Source organism: Acipenser ruthenus, chromosome 5, assembly GCF_902713425.1.
Source record: "Acipenser ruthenus chromosome 5, fAciRut3.2 maternal haplotype, whole genome shotgun sequence".
Taxonomy (NCBI): domain Eukaryota; kingdom Metazoa; phylum Chordata; class Actinopteri; order Acipenseriformes; family Acipenseridae; genus Acipenser; species Acipenser ruthenus.
In genome coordinates, this window is record NC_081193.1 from 46333728 (window position 1) to 46348392 (window position 14665).

Below are 14665 nucleotides of genomic sequence, written 5' to 3' on the forward strand. Positions count from 1 at the left end.
ACTTCACTGTTCCTAGATTAGTTTTACTTTGTGTTTTTCGTTTCATTTCTTTCTCGTTTCTTTCTCCTCTCTTTCTCTTGCTCTGTTCTCTCCTCTGAACAACCCACACAGAGCAGGGAGAACTGAAGGCTTTTATATTAGTGACCGAGGGATTAACTAGCTATCAGTTATCTGATAATCCCTCGGCCACATCCTGCACAGGCTTTCTAATGCAGATGGGGCTTCCCATCTACGCTGTAAAACAATAACAAAACATACGGCTTCGCTGTCATATTTATAAATACATATAAATAATAATAATAATAATAATAATAATAATAATAATAATAATAATAATAATAATAATAATTAATAACACTATGTAACACAATTTTTGTTCCTGGGTAGTAAGTGTTATTTCCTAATTGCTTATGCCTCAAAAGTATAGAAAATGGCTATTATTCCCCACAAACTTTGCTTTTGTGACCAGACAGTGATATTTTGAAATTTACCTATTTCCAATGAGAAAATGGGCGAATTTGTGTCTTTTCGTTCACATAAAGTCAGAAAAAAACAACATATGAATCCAAATTAACATGTATTTATACTAAAGTAATACAAAAATGACTACAAAAGATTTAGAAGTGAGTAGTTTTTCGAGATTTACGATTATACTGTAAATCACTTTCACGAATGAGCCCCCAAATGTAGTCTCCCATCATGTTCTCGTTATACTGTCCTTGGTAGCGGCGTTCAAAGTCCAGTATATCCTGGTGGAAGCGCTCGCCTTGCTCTTCCGAGTACGCTCCCATGTTCTCCTTGAATTTATCAAGATGAGCATCAAGGATATGGACTTTGAGGGACATCCTACAGCCCATTGTGCCGTAGTTCTTCACCAGAGTCTCAACCAGCTCCACATAGTTTTCGGCCTTGTGATTGCCCAGGAAGCCCCGAACCACTGCGACAAAGCTGTTCCAAGCCGCTTTCTCCTTACTAGTGAGCTTCTTGGGGATTTCATTGCACTCCAGGATCTTCTTTATCTGTGGTCCGACGAAGACACCGGCTTTGACCTTTGCCTCAGACAGCTTAGGGAAGAAGTCTTGAAGGTACTTGAAGGCTGCCGACTCCTTATCTAGTGCTCTGACAAATTGTTTCATAAGGCCCAATTTGATGTGCAGTGGTCGCATCAGCACCTTCCGGGGGTCCACCAGTGGCTCCCACTTGACGTTGTTCCTCCCCACAGAGAACTCGGTCCGCTGTGGCCAGTCCTGCCTGTGGTAGTGCGCCTTGGTGTCCCTGCTGTCCCAAAGGCAAAGATAGCAGGGAAACTTGGTAAAACCGCCTTGGAGACCCATCAGGAATGCCACCATTGCAGCCTCTTGATGCCATCTCAGAAAAATGCAGATATGTATCCACTTAGGCAGCTGGAACTAAACTGAACTGGTGGGCTTAAGGCCCCTGTATTTATACTACTATTTATATTACTGGAAAGTTCTAGAAAGTTCTAGAAGTTACTCCAAGTTTACTCAGCACTGAATCTATCTGGAATGTTCTGGAAAATAGGTAAATTTCAAAATATAACTGTCCTGGTCACAAAAGCAAAGTTTGTGGGGAATAATAGCCATTTTCTATACTTTTGAGGCATAAGCAATTAGGAAATAACACTTACTACCCAGGAACCAAAAAAAAAAAAAATTGTTACACGGTGTAATAATACAATAAAACAAATACAAAATAATAAATTGCACAGGGGCGGAGGAGTACCCTGTTCTAAAATAAACAATACATTTATGGCAGGGCTTTGCCCTGCCCCCTTTTCATGTGCAGGGCTCCTCGCCCTGCCACATAGCCATTACAGTCACAGTAAGTACCACACTGGATCAGGGCCATATTCAATTTCTTAAATTGGAAATAATAAAAGATACACTCAGCTTCTGACATACTTTAACAAACCAGTACCCCTAATTACCTCCAGTTGCTTTGCTGGGTCAATCTAGATATGGAATTAACTAATGTCAACAAGGAATTTGATTAAACTAGATTAATCTGCATTACCACTCCACTGTAAATCAGCTTTTAGTAAAAATAAATAAAATACAATAATAAAGGACATATCAGTTTGATAAATCACATTGCCATGTGTAAGGTGACCATATGGCTCCGTGTTCAGTGGGACAGTTCAGGCTTTTCAACTCACAACCCAATGCATTCTGGTACGTTTTACCTGTCAACCCAATGCATTCTGGTATGTTTTTACCTGTCTCAGGTACTATTCTTTCCTTTAAGAGAAGCAGGACTACACTTACCAGAATGAAAAGGCTGAACTATCCCCAAACTGTCCCGCTGAACACGGAGCCATATGGTCACCTTAGCCATGTGACATGTAAAAGAATATGCCAAAAGTAGTGTTTTGTGAAACATAGAAATAACTATTCCAATGCAGTTACAGAGGTACAGGTACTGTAAAACACTCTTCTGTGCTATTAACTTAAACAATACAAAATAAGCCGAAAAAATAAACCAAAAAAAGAAATGACCCCTTTAGCTTTGGATGCTGCAGTTAATCTTTGATTTAGTAATTAGACAATATTAAGAAGGCTGTCATGTTTTTGTTTTTTTTTTGCTTCCGGCTGGTGTTTAGAACTTGTTTTGACCTTTTCAGCGTAGAAAAGGTTATTAAAAGTCATCAGTCAAAATCTGAAAGGGGGAATCCCTTTCAGCTTTGAATACAGTAAAAGTATGAGGAACTAGTTCAATTGGCAGTTGTGTGTATAGCAATGGTTTAACCGTTACTGGGCTATACAGGAAGCACTGTATTCGGAATTAAAGAACTCCTACATCTATGTTTTACAAAGAAGTCAAATATGCAATTTATGGTAGTGAGCTGTCAATTAGTAAAATGGGTAGTAGAGAAGATTTGTGGAGTTTGAAAACGATAGTGGTAGTTAGAGCATCTATTTCCTATACTGCAACTGGAAAATCAAGGACCACTGTGTCACACATCTTAATGCAATGTCTCACAACACAGGTCAGAAATGACTGCTAAGTTTGAGGCATGCAGCTGGCAAGACAGGATTGTGAGACCTCTAGCTCTGTAGATTGAGGCTGAAGGGATTACAACCTCTCTTCGGCACTACAGGTTTTTCAACTACAGCATTTCCGGTGCAGTGGTCTATGGCTGTATTATTGGTTCTTGCTCAAGTAATCAACCAAAGTAAATAATCCTTGTTTAGTGTAGTTTTAATTCTATCCATTTTGTTTTAAAATAGCAACAGTATTATGGACTACTGTATAGAACATTCAATTCAATTTCTAACACATAGTTGTCAAACAAAACACCAGTAACCCCAAAATAGTGTGCAAAGAGATACAGAATGGAGGATTTTTAACCTACTGGGGAATTTTCAAATAACTATGTAACTTGGTGTCTGGCTATCATATTTCTCAAAACAAATACATTTCCTATTGAAAATTATATCTTTTTAGAAAGGTAACATTTTAATATACTCTGCACAACAACATATTTATACATTTTAAAAACGTTTTAGCCTTTTTTTTGTACTTTCATATCTTGAATCTCATAACTGACCCATCACAGAGTTTGATTTTTAAGTTTCAGTGTGAAATGTTATACATTTCATTATTATAATTTTATGTTTTTATACAAAAAACTGAAAGAAGGATTTAATTTGTTTCTAAAACATACTTTAAATGTGAGAAAAGCTATGTCATTTTGTATTTATACACCATTCTATGTACACAAAATCTCATAACCAACACCCACTGACTTTTTGTATAGAGGAAAGAAGTGACTGTGTTGAAGTTAAATGTATGAATAAAATAGGTCAAGACCAATATTACTGGCCAACCGCTGGAGACCAAGAAAAGAGTTATGATGTCCTTGAAGATATGCTCAGACTCATCAAATCACATTGTGTGGTACCTGCCCAAAACTTGACGAAAAACTAAAAAACATGATCGAGCAAATGCTGGGAAAATTAGACTTTAACTGTCAAGCTTTTCAGACAGAGCATTTAAAGTTAGGATGTTCCCTTCCATCTCTGATTTGTCAACTGGAATATGATATAGAAAGATGGTCTACAGTCTATTTTCTGATGTTTTAATGAACTGCACCCAAGAATTTAGGTACACCAACACACAGCTTTCATAACCGACACCTTACACTCATAACCAACATTGTAATTAAAAGTACAATTTATAAAAATATCAAAAATAAGTTTAAAAAACAAATGCTGTAGTTATTTTCTGTTTGAAAAACTCCACATCTGTCTATGTACTGTTTACTGATTTTTTTTTCTTCAGGGAAAAAACTTAATTAAAACTGTTCATAATAGTGTGTCGGTTATGAAAAATTTTTATCATTCCAAGTTACATAGTTATTTGAAAATCCCCCCGCTACTTATTAAGTGCAATACAATTAGGAAGCCCTCATATATCATAAAACACAACAGGTCACTGAACTGAACTGTTTATGCAATAGAAGTGGATTTGAACTGTCCTTTTATGGGAACCAAAACCCCAGTGAAGTCCAGTGAGTTATTTTCAGTAGCAATACCCAGGGATGGGTAAAACAACAACTCCCGTTAACGAGTATAATAATAAAGCCATGGAACAGGTGTGTACTGATGTGACTCTGCAAAAGTTCAATAAGTACATACATTTATGTATTATCCTAGAAAGTTCATTAAATTGACCAGCTGCAATGTAAGCATATTTAATAAAACTAGAAGCAGTTATGACTACTACATTTGGATGTACAAAAAGGTGAAATGGTAGTTGTGTTATCCAGTTAGTCATAGGGTTGAGCATTACACTATATAGGTCAGACATAAAAAGACAAATCAGTAACAAATTATGACTCATGTAATTAATAAAGGCTTATCTTTTTCTAAGTTACTAATCAACCAGACCATGCCCCAACCACTTAAAATTAGCTAAAGGTTTATCATTATTCAAAGATATGGGTATGCAATATATAAATGATTTCGAACTGACCACGCAGCCCTTCCCAATGAGTGTACAGACACCACATGAACAGCCAAGTAAAAAAAAAAAAAAATAATGATTTCTTTATTACATGAAATGATACAATTGAATACAGCTTACTTTCAAAAGAATTGCCAAATCCCCCTTCAACCACCTTGCAAGGTATCCCAGTACAAAACCTATCCTAACACTTAACTGTGCACCAAGTAAAATAAATGTATTTCTTAACAGACGCCCTTATCCAGGGCGACTTACAATCGTAAGCAAATACATTAAGTATTACAGTACAATAAGAGCAAGATAAATACAATGACTTGTTCAAGCAAGTACAAGTGTGACAAAACACAATTCAATACTACAGCAGATAAGCGACAGTGATAGTTACATCAAGATATGATTAACTACAAAATACTACAGATTAAACACTTGGCAGATTACAGTACTCTAAAGTACAGGATTAAATGCAGTAAAATAGGGGGCAGATGAGTAAATAAAGCACAATTAAGGAAAAGGTGTTAAGTGTCCCAGGGGAAAAAACAGGAGTTCTACTGGTGCTGTCTGAAGAGGCGAGTCTTGAGGAGGCGCCGGAATGTGGTCAGGGACTGGGCGGTCCTGACATCTGTAGGAAGGTCATTCCACCACTGCGGAGCGAGGGTGGAGAAGGAGCAGGCTCTGGAGCTTAGAGGAGGTAGAGCCAGTCTTCTAGTGCAGGCGGAGCGGAGAGGTCAAGTGGGGGTGTAGGGAGAGATGAGGGTCTGGAGGTAGCTGGGTGCAGTCTGGTCAAGGCATCTGTAGGCTAGTACAAGAGTCTTGAACTGGATGCGAGCGGTGATCGGGAGCCAGTGGAGTGAGCGGAGTAGTGGAGTAGCGTGGGAGAAGCGAGGAAGAGAGAACACCAGACGGGCAGCGGAGTTCTGGATGAGCTGGAGCGGACGGGTGGCAGACGCAGGGAGGCCAGCCAGGAGGGAGTTGCAGTAATCTAGGCGGGAGTGTACCAAGGCCTGGACCAGGAGCTGGGTGGCGTAGTTGGTGAGGAAGGGTCGGATTCTTCGGATGTTGCTCAGGAAGAAATCGGCAAGTGTATGCCAGAGTGGAGATGTGCTAGGAATAAGAGAGAGGCAGGGGTCCAGGATGACTGAGGTTCTTAGCGGAGGAAGAGGGAGAGAGTGTGGTAGACTCCAGATCAGAGGAGGGGGAGGAAGGAAAGAAAAGGAGGTCAGATTTAGAGAGGTTGAGTTTGAGGTGATGCGAGTGCATCCAGGAGGAGATAGCAGACACAGGTAGAGATACGGGAAGAGATGGTGGAGTCAGAGGTGGGGAAGGAGAGGAAAATCTGAGCATCTGGTATGAGAAACCATAGGATGCGATGAGGGGGCCCAGGGAGCAGGTGTAGAGAGAGAACAGGAGAGGACCCAAGACTGACCCTTGGGGACTCCTGTTAAGAGAGGGTGAGGTGTGAAGGTTGCTCCACGCCAGGTTACCTGGTAAGTGCGGTTGGAGAGGTAGGAGAACCAGACCAGTGCCAGAGATCCACAGGTCAGCGAGAGATGATAGTAGAATAGAGTGATCAGTGTCAAAGGCAGTAGAGAGGTTAAGGAGAATTAGGACAGAGGAGAGAGAGAGGCAGCTCGGACAGACTTTAGTGAGTTGGTGACAGACAGGAGGGCAGTTTCAGTGGAGTGAGCAGAGTGGAAGCCAGACTGGAGAGGGTCGAGCAGAGAGTGGTTGGACAGGAAAGCAGAGAGCTGGCGGTGTACAGTCCGCTCGAGGGTTTTGGAGAGGAAGGGTAGGAGGGAGACAGGACGGTAGCTCTGGAGGGAGGTGGGGTCGAGGGTAGGTTTGAGGAGGGGAGTGAGATGCTTTTTTGAAGGCAGAGGGAAAGAGACCAGAAAGTAGAGGTGTTGAGAAGGGAGGAGATGAAGGGAAGTAGAGCAGGAGCAGCAGCTTGAAAGAGGCGAGTGGGGAGGGGGTCCAGGGCACACGTGGTGGGTTTGTGACCCTGGAGCAGGGAGGAGAGGTCAGAGTCTGAGAGGGGCAAGAAGGTGGAGAAGGAGGGTGAGTTAGTAGGGGATGCAGTGGGTGTAGGGGTTGGAGCAGGAGGGGGTGCGGGGGAGGGAGAGGTGTTAAAGAGTTTGCAGATATCTGAGATTTTAGAAGAGCAGAAAGAGGCAAAGTCAGAGGAGAGAGGAGGGAGGAGGAGGGGGGAGGGTTGAGGAGAGAGGAGGGGGGGAGGAGGGGGGAGGAGGAGGAGGAGGAGGGAGAAAGTAGAGAATAGTTTACGTGGGTTGTTAGTGGAGGCTTGGATTACAGATTGGAAGCAAGTACATTTAGCAGAGGAGAGGAGAGTGTGGTAAAGGTCTAGGGCAGCAGGGAGTTTGGTTCTCTTCCATTTCTTTTCAGCAGATCTCAGTGCGATTCTTGTTGAGCAGAGCGCAGAGGAGAGCCAGGGATGGGAGGGGCGAGCAAGTCGGGAGGTGAGGGGACAGAGGGAGTCGAAGAGGGTGGAGGTAGCAGAGTCTACGGAGAGTTGTGAAAAGGAGTCGACAGGAGGGAGGTGAGAGCAGTGGAGGCAAGGACAGAGGGGGAGAGAGCGGAGGTTACAGCGAGAGGTGACAGTGGGGGTAGGAGGAGCAGGGAGAGGGGGGAGAGACAGAAAGATGAAATAGTGATCAGAGGTGTCCAGGGGGGTGACAAAGGGTGGAGGGGCAGCAGGCCCGGGAGACTGAGGTCCAGTTGACGGCCAGCTTTGTGGGTAGGAGGGGATGGAGAGACAGAAGTCAAAGGAGTGAAGGAGAGGGAGGAATCCAGCAGAGTGGCTGGGGTTAGAGAGACGGATGTTGAAGTCACCTAACAGGACAGTTGGGGTAGACAGAGAGGGGAGGGAGGAGAGTAGATAGTCAAGTTCATCCAGAAATTGAGCGAGAGGCCCAGGGGGGCGGTACAGTACAATGAGCAGGAGTTGACAGGGAGAGGTTAGTTGGACTGCAGGAAATTCAAAGGTATTAACAGAGAGTGAGGAGAGATCAGAGGGGACAGAAGAGCAAGGAGGGAGAGAGGAGAAGACCAGTCCCACCTCCCCGTCCAGTGAGACATGGGGTATGGGACAGGACGTAGAGAGAGGACAGGGCAGCAGGAGTTAGTGTTATCAGGGGACAGCCAGGTTTCAGTGAGAGCAAGGAAAAATCGAGAGAGAGAGAGGTGGGAGGCAAAGGCAGAGATGAAATCAGCTTTGTTAGCAGAAGAGTGACAGTTCCAGAGTGCACCAGAGAGTGTGCAGGAGGGGGGAGAGGCAGAGGGATTAGGTTAGAGGGGTTGGAGGAGCAGCAGCAGAGAGAGGGCAGAGGATGAGAGGACAGAACAGGGATGTGGGAGACACAATCATAGCAGGACAGGCAAGACAAAAGGCACAGTAGGAGCAGTGGGGTAGAGGGTACAGACCTGGCTAGTAGATGGCTTCGTCCAGAGCGCTGTTAGGTTCTGATCTATTCCAACAGTGTCTCGGCGCAGGCCTCCCCTTGCTGGACTCCCACAGCTAGACTCCCGGCTCTTGTTGAGGCTCTTCTGTTTGCTGGCGCTTCTTGCTGGTGCCGACATAGGCTGCTTGATTAATGTTACAGCTGCGTGGCAAAAGAACCAACTAAACTGTGTGGAAACTAATCAACTAGCAAAATCAACTTCTAATCAATTTAACCACTCACCTGGTACTAATCACACACTAACTCAGCTAATTCAAACACCACCTTACAATGTTACCAAATGTAGTTAGTTTAAAATTATTTGAAGCAGGAACTTGGCTATCTGCCTCGGTCCCTGGTTACCTGTGGACTGACAAGATATCAAATTATTATTTAAATTTTTTTTACATACAATTACCCATTTATACAGTTTTTTTTTCTTCACTGGAGCAATCTAGGTAAAGTACCTTGCTCAAGGGTACAGCAGTAGTGTCCCTCCACCAGGGATTGAATCCACGACCCTCCAGTCAAGAGTCCAGAGCCCTAACCACTACTCCACACTGCTGCCCTTGTAGCTGGCGGTTCGTCCCTCAGTTGGTGCCTATTCGCTCCATGGGGACATCGGTCATGGAGGAGGGTGCCTTGAAGGGAAGCAGTACAACACCTTGTCATAAACCACAATTAATATCAGTAACTATAAATCTTTCTGCCAAGTGTCTTTACTTCTGAATTAAAAGTCAAACACCACACAGTCCCTGGTGTAATAGTATTAATAGTCTTTCTTTACTCAAAGAGCACCGCTTCAATAGCATAATTCAAGGATGAATACTTACCTTTGCTATCAGCTTCTGACCGGTCCTTCCTTCCACTAGGCCATCGTGTCTTTATCCTGCTGTATTCCTTCTCGAGTTCCAAATAATCCTTGTTGTTGCCATCCAGGTCTGTCTATCAAGATGGCCAACTTCCTGTGTCCTCCATTTAATTCCTCCTGTAACCACATGCTCCACTTCCTGTGTGTTCAGTTCCTCTTTATAGGGGACTATCAATGATAGTTAATTGGTGCAAATGGAAAACACCTGGCTGCATTGGAAATTGAGGAACGGGACTATTTTGTCCCTCTAATCACTTTGCTGTCATTTAACCACAACAGCTTAACACAATAATACAAAATAAGCAACAACATGCCTCTCTTTGGGTAATAACCCAAAACATAATGTAAAACAAATGTGAACAACTAATATACTAAATACAAAATCAAACAAAACAAAACATAATGTGCACAACCCCAACTAATTATAGTCACTCGACATGTTTTCAAGACTGCTCTGGTTCTAACGATCTCCCTCCTGATACAGCTGTTGGACTGATTCACAAAGTATGGTTTGATGTACAATAGAGAAGGACTAAGATTTTTAACAATAAATTCATTTGAAATAAATAGGACGGTCAATTAATCACAGTTAACTTCTGTGATTAACGCGTTAATTTCTTTGGAGATTAATTTTTTTTAACACACGTTAATCACCCTGCTGTGTCTTGACCCTCTTAGAATTTCGTACTTCATTCCCTGTGGCACCATTTTAATACACAGTACTTGAGCGCATGCAACGCAATGAGTACATGCGGCGATAGAGTCCATGAGCCAAAAATCAGAAAGCCCTTAGTTTTTGAGTTGGCTGCACCCGCTGTCAGACTAAGTTTTTATGGTATCATCTTGTTCCTTAATATGTATAAATTCAATTTCTGCCAAGCTGAATAATTGTCTGTTTAGATGCAAAACAACCTATTTTGGATACACCCTTAATGTGCTTCAGAGAGTAGAACGCCATCATGCAGATAATCAAACCAACCTTCTCGTCAAGTTGCTTAAATATAAATATACTACAGAAAGGTGTATTTAAATACTTTTATCATTTCTTGACGTTTACTTTTTTTAACTTATTTTTTGTATTAATACACCAGGCTTTTATCATCTTCTAGTTTGTTTGTGCACGGCGCTGATTGCTTCCTGACTTCAAGATGTACCTCCAGTTTTGTAATGTCTCTTTCTGTTACGGCAGATGTGAGGCAGTGATATGCGATGTAACAAAAGAATAATACTGAGGGGGCTCCAGAGTGGCACATCCAATAAAGGTGCTCTGCGTGGAGTGCAGGATGCGCCCTATAGTCTGGATGTCACCGGTTCAAGTCCAGCCTATTACATTGCCGACTGTGGACGGGAGTTCCCAGGGGGCGGCACACAATTGGCTGAGTGCCGCCCGGGGTGGGGGAGGGCTTAGGTCAGCCAGGGTGTCCTCAGCTCACCACACACCAACAACCCCTGTAGTCTGGCCGGGCACCTTCTGGCTTGTCCTCCAACGATGTAGCTCTGAGGTGATTCTGCAGTGTGAAAAAAAGCGGTCGGATGAGGGCACACGCTTCAAAGGACAGCATGTGTTCGTCTTCGCTGCTCCCAAGTCAGCGCAGGGGTGGTAGCGGTGAGCTGAGCCTAAATAATAATCAGATACTCTAAATTGGGAGAAAATAATAAAAAATAATTGGTGACTACTAAATTAAAAAAAAAGAAGCATACCAAACACAGCATCTCTTGTTTTATTCAGAATATTCTTCTCATTAGTGAAATTCGACTCCTATTGCAGGTACTTTAAAAAAAAATATATATATTGTTAATACTGACAGTCTATACATTACCGGGACCGGTAAACTTATCATTTCATCTCAACCTGAAAACTGTGTTGCCAAAATAAATACTATAGCCATGTATAATAATGTACAAGTGTGTTTATATATTCAGTTTTAACGTGGTTTAAATTACAATAAAACACTGAATGCTCATACCTACAGAATGATTACAGATTGACATAAAACATTTATGGATTTGTAAAATAAAGTGTTCTATAATATGCCAGCAAGCCAGCACAACAAAATGAAACAGAAAAATGCCTATGATCTGTTGACTGACTACTAGAATTTTTTATAAAATAATAATAATATTATTATAATTATAAACAATTATACATATTGTAGCTTTTCCCATTTTCAGAAGCCAGTCAGAACCGGACACTGATGTCACACACTCACAGACGGGAGGGGGAAGGGTGGAAAGAGCAGGCAATGTATAGTTGAAAGACAGCGCCTGCCACAGATAGAGAAGTGACAGTAAACACACATACATACACAGCGGTCTTCTTTAGCTCACCAAATCACCTGACACTACATTGCCCCCTTCTTACAGCTTGTATTCCCCGACAAACATCGCTCAGTTTCTGAAGTGCAGGGGCAGTCTGTGGTGATGCTGGGGCCATTGTTGAGCTGGGGGATCTGGGCTTGCTGATCAGGTGTCCAAGGGGTGGTTAGCTCTGGGAAGTGGGGACTCCGCTGACAGGTAAGAGGGAGGGAGGTGCCACTGGGTCAGGTTGTACTGTTCCCTGTCTTTGGTATGGGGCAAGCAGGTCTCATGTAACACAACTATACACAACTTCTCCAATGCGCTCAATTACTTTACACAGTCCTAGCCAGGAGCTGTCCAGCTTGGGGTAGCGGCCCAGCTTGCGCTGATGATGATAGACCCAAACCAGTACTGGAGTTACAGAGTATTGGAGTCACACTTTTGGTGGCAACCCACCGCTTGCAGCTGGTTTCTGGCAAAGCAGTGAGCTCCATGCGGTCCTGAAGCTGTCCAGCGTACTCAAGACCGGGCGGTTCAGCGTCCCTGTCCCCCGGACAACCGAACACAATCTTGCTGGGGGTGTGGCGCTCCCGGCCGAGTATCAGGAGGGCTGGAGTGCAGGCTGTGGTCTTGCACCACGGAGCGGCAAGTGAGCAAGACCAGGGGAACTGGTGGGAGGCTGTGGTGATGGCCAGTTGAAGGGGGGGGGGGTGATCGTCCTTGTTTTGTGTATTCCCAGACACCGACACATCTCTGCGAACACCCGTGACTCACAGTTGCGCCCTTGATCAGAGTGAAGCTCTTGGGCGACTCCAAAGTGGCTGAAAAACCCCTCCACCAGTGCTTCAGCTACTGTTTCTGCTTCCTGGTCAGGCAGCGCATAGCCTTCAGGCCACTTATTAAAATAGTCAAGCGTGACTAACACAAAGTGGTTTCCCTTGTCTGAGCGGGGAAAGGGGCCCAGAATGTCCACTCCTACTCTCTCCATGGAGCCGCCAACAGGGAACTGCTGGAGTGAGGTGTGCGACTGATCTGTGGGTCCCTTGCGAGCGATACAGTTGTCGCAGCGGCAACAGTAATCTACATCACGTCTGCACTGGCCCCAATAAAACTTCTGTCTTACCCAACATAGCGTTTTGGTGATCCCGAAGTGTCCAGTGCCGAGGGTGCAACGGTGAGCCTTCAGCACAGCTGGCTCCTTCCACTGCCGCTGATACCCAGTCCAGGCCATTGTCACCATAGACCCTTCGTTGTTGTGGAGAGTAATGCAACTTCTTCCCAGGGAGCTTCTTCCCAGGTAGCCTTTGGTCTTCCAGCCACCGTAGCACAGGGCACATGTCTGGGTCCTGCTGCTGCTGGAGTTTCCAGTCACCCACCTCCACTGTCACTAACTTCCGGCAACTCACAGCCTCTGACTCACCCTGCGCTTCACTGGTGCCGCACTATTGGCCGCAGTCCTCCCCAGCTTTATCCAGCTTCAGTTCCCGCTGCCACTCCTCTCTCTTAGGGAAATGTTTGCAATCTTCTTCCACACAGGGCCGGCGACAGGGTGTCTGTGTCGGCATGGTGGGCGCCAGACGGGTACTGGATTTTGTAGTGGAAGGGCTGGAGCTGCTCGATCCAGTAGGCAAACTCCCTCCCACTCCCTGGAAGTCAGCAGCCATTGTAGCGCAGTGTGGTTGGTGCGGATGGTGAAGAGTAGGCCGCACAGGTAATGTTTGAAATGCCGAACGGCTGCGACTACCGTCAACAGTTCACGCCGTGTTATGCAATACCTTCTCTCTGCCTTGTTCAAGGACTGGCTGTAGTATGCACTCACCTTCTCTCCATCAGGTCCTGGCTGGGATCAGTGTCTAAGAGAAAGTGCAGGCAGGAGTCGGGGGGGGGGGGGGGGGGTGAATACCGGGGATTGAGTCAGGGCTTCCCGGAGGCGGTTGAAGGCGGTCTGTTGTGCTTCAGCCCAGATGAACGGCTCCTTCTTCCGCAGGAGCTGGTGCAGGGGAGCAGTGATATTGGCAATATATATATATATATATATATATATATATATATATATATATATATATATATATTTATTTATTTATTTTAGTGCTGTTGTATTCACTCCTACATCAGTATCAGTACATAGTGCTGTGTACCTAAGGTAAAATACCGTAAAATACCGGTATGCTCCAGTGTGTAATTGTATTCTTTAAATACATTTTATTTGAGTTTATTCAATTAACTTTGTTTCTAATTGTAATGTTTTGCTATGCGTTTCTTTATTACGTGCTGCATTTATTTGAGATGGTAGGGAAAAAATGTACATTTCATTATTGAGAGCGGTGTTTATTCGAGGGCAGCGTCTATTACAAATCTCATATCCGAGTGTGGCGCTTATTCAAAGTAATACGATATTTAAAAAAAAGTACAGTACTGTTACAATAAGGTCTGTATTTTTTATTATACATTTTTCAAAATGATATAGACAACTATTTTCAAGCTGCTATTTTTTCTTTTTTTGGTCAAAAGTAAGGAAAATTATGTTTGTGTCCAACTGAGAGATTCATAAAAAAAATTCCATGTCTTAAAGCTCTTTACTCCAAAGTTTCATTAGTCACATCCAAGTTGTGTTGCTTATTAATTTAATATACTAATGAGTAAACAGTATAATGCACCTAGCCCTTTTGTCTTTGAATGTCACTGTTTGAGGAATGGAGATTAAGCTGCTATACAATACCTCTGAATAACACAGAACAGTGCAGAAACTGAGATCATTAGAATGCAATGATATTAGGGTGGTGTTAAACACTGCTGTGTAGTTCATTACAATAGAAGTATCAGAATGCTGCAGCATTATCTCAGGGTATCTGTGTGAAATGGTGTTAAAGCTAATCATGTCAATTCCCTTTGTAAACCAAGCAATACAACCAAATCTAAAATAGAAACAGCAGTTTATTCAAAATAATGCCAATTAAACATTATAGTTAAGGAAAGACCCTGCTATGACTGAGTGTTGCCTAATTACTGTTACAAACTTTGTTTAACTTTATGCAGATCAAGAACCTTTCCTTAC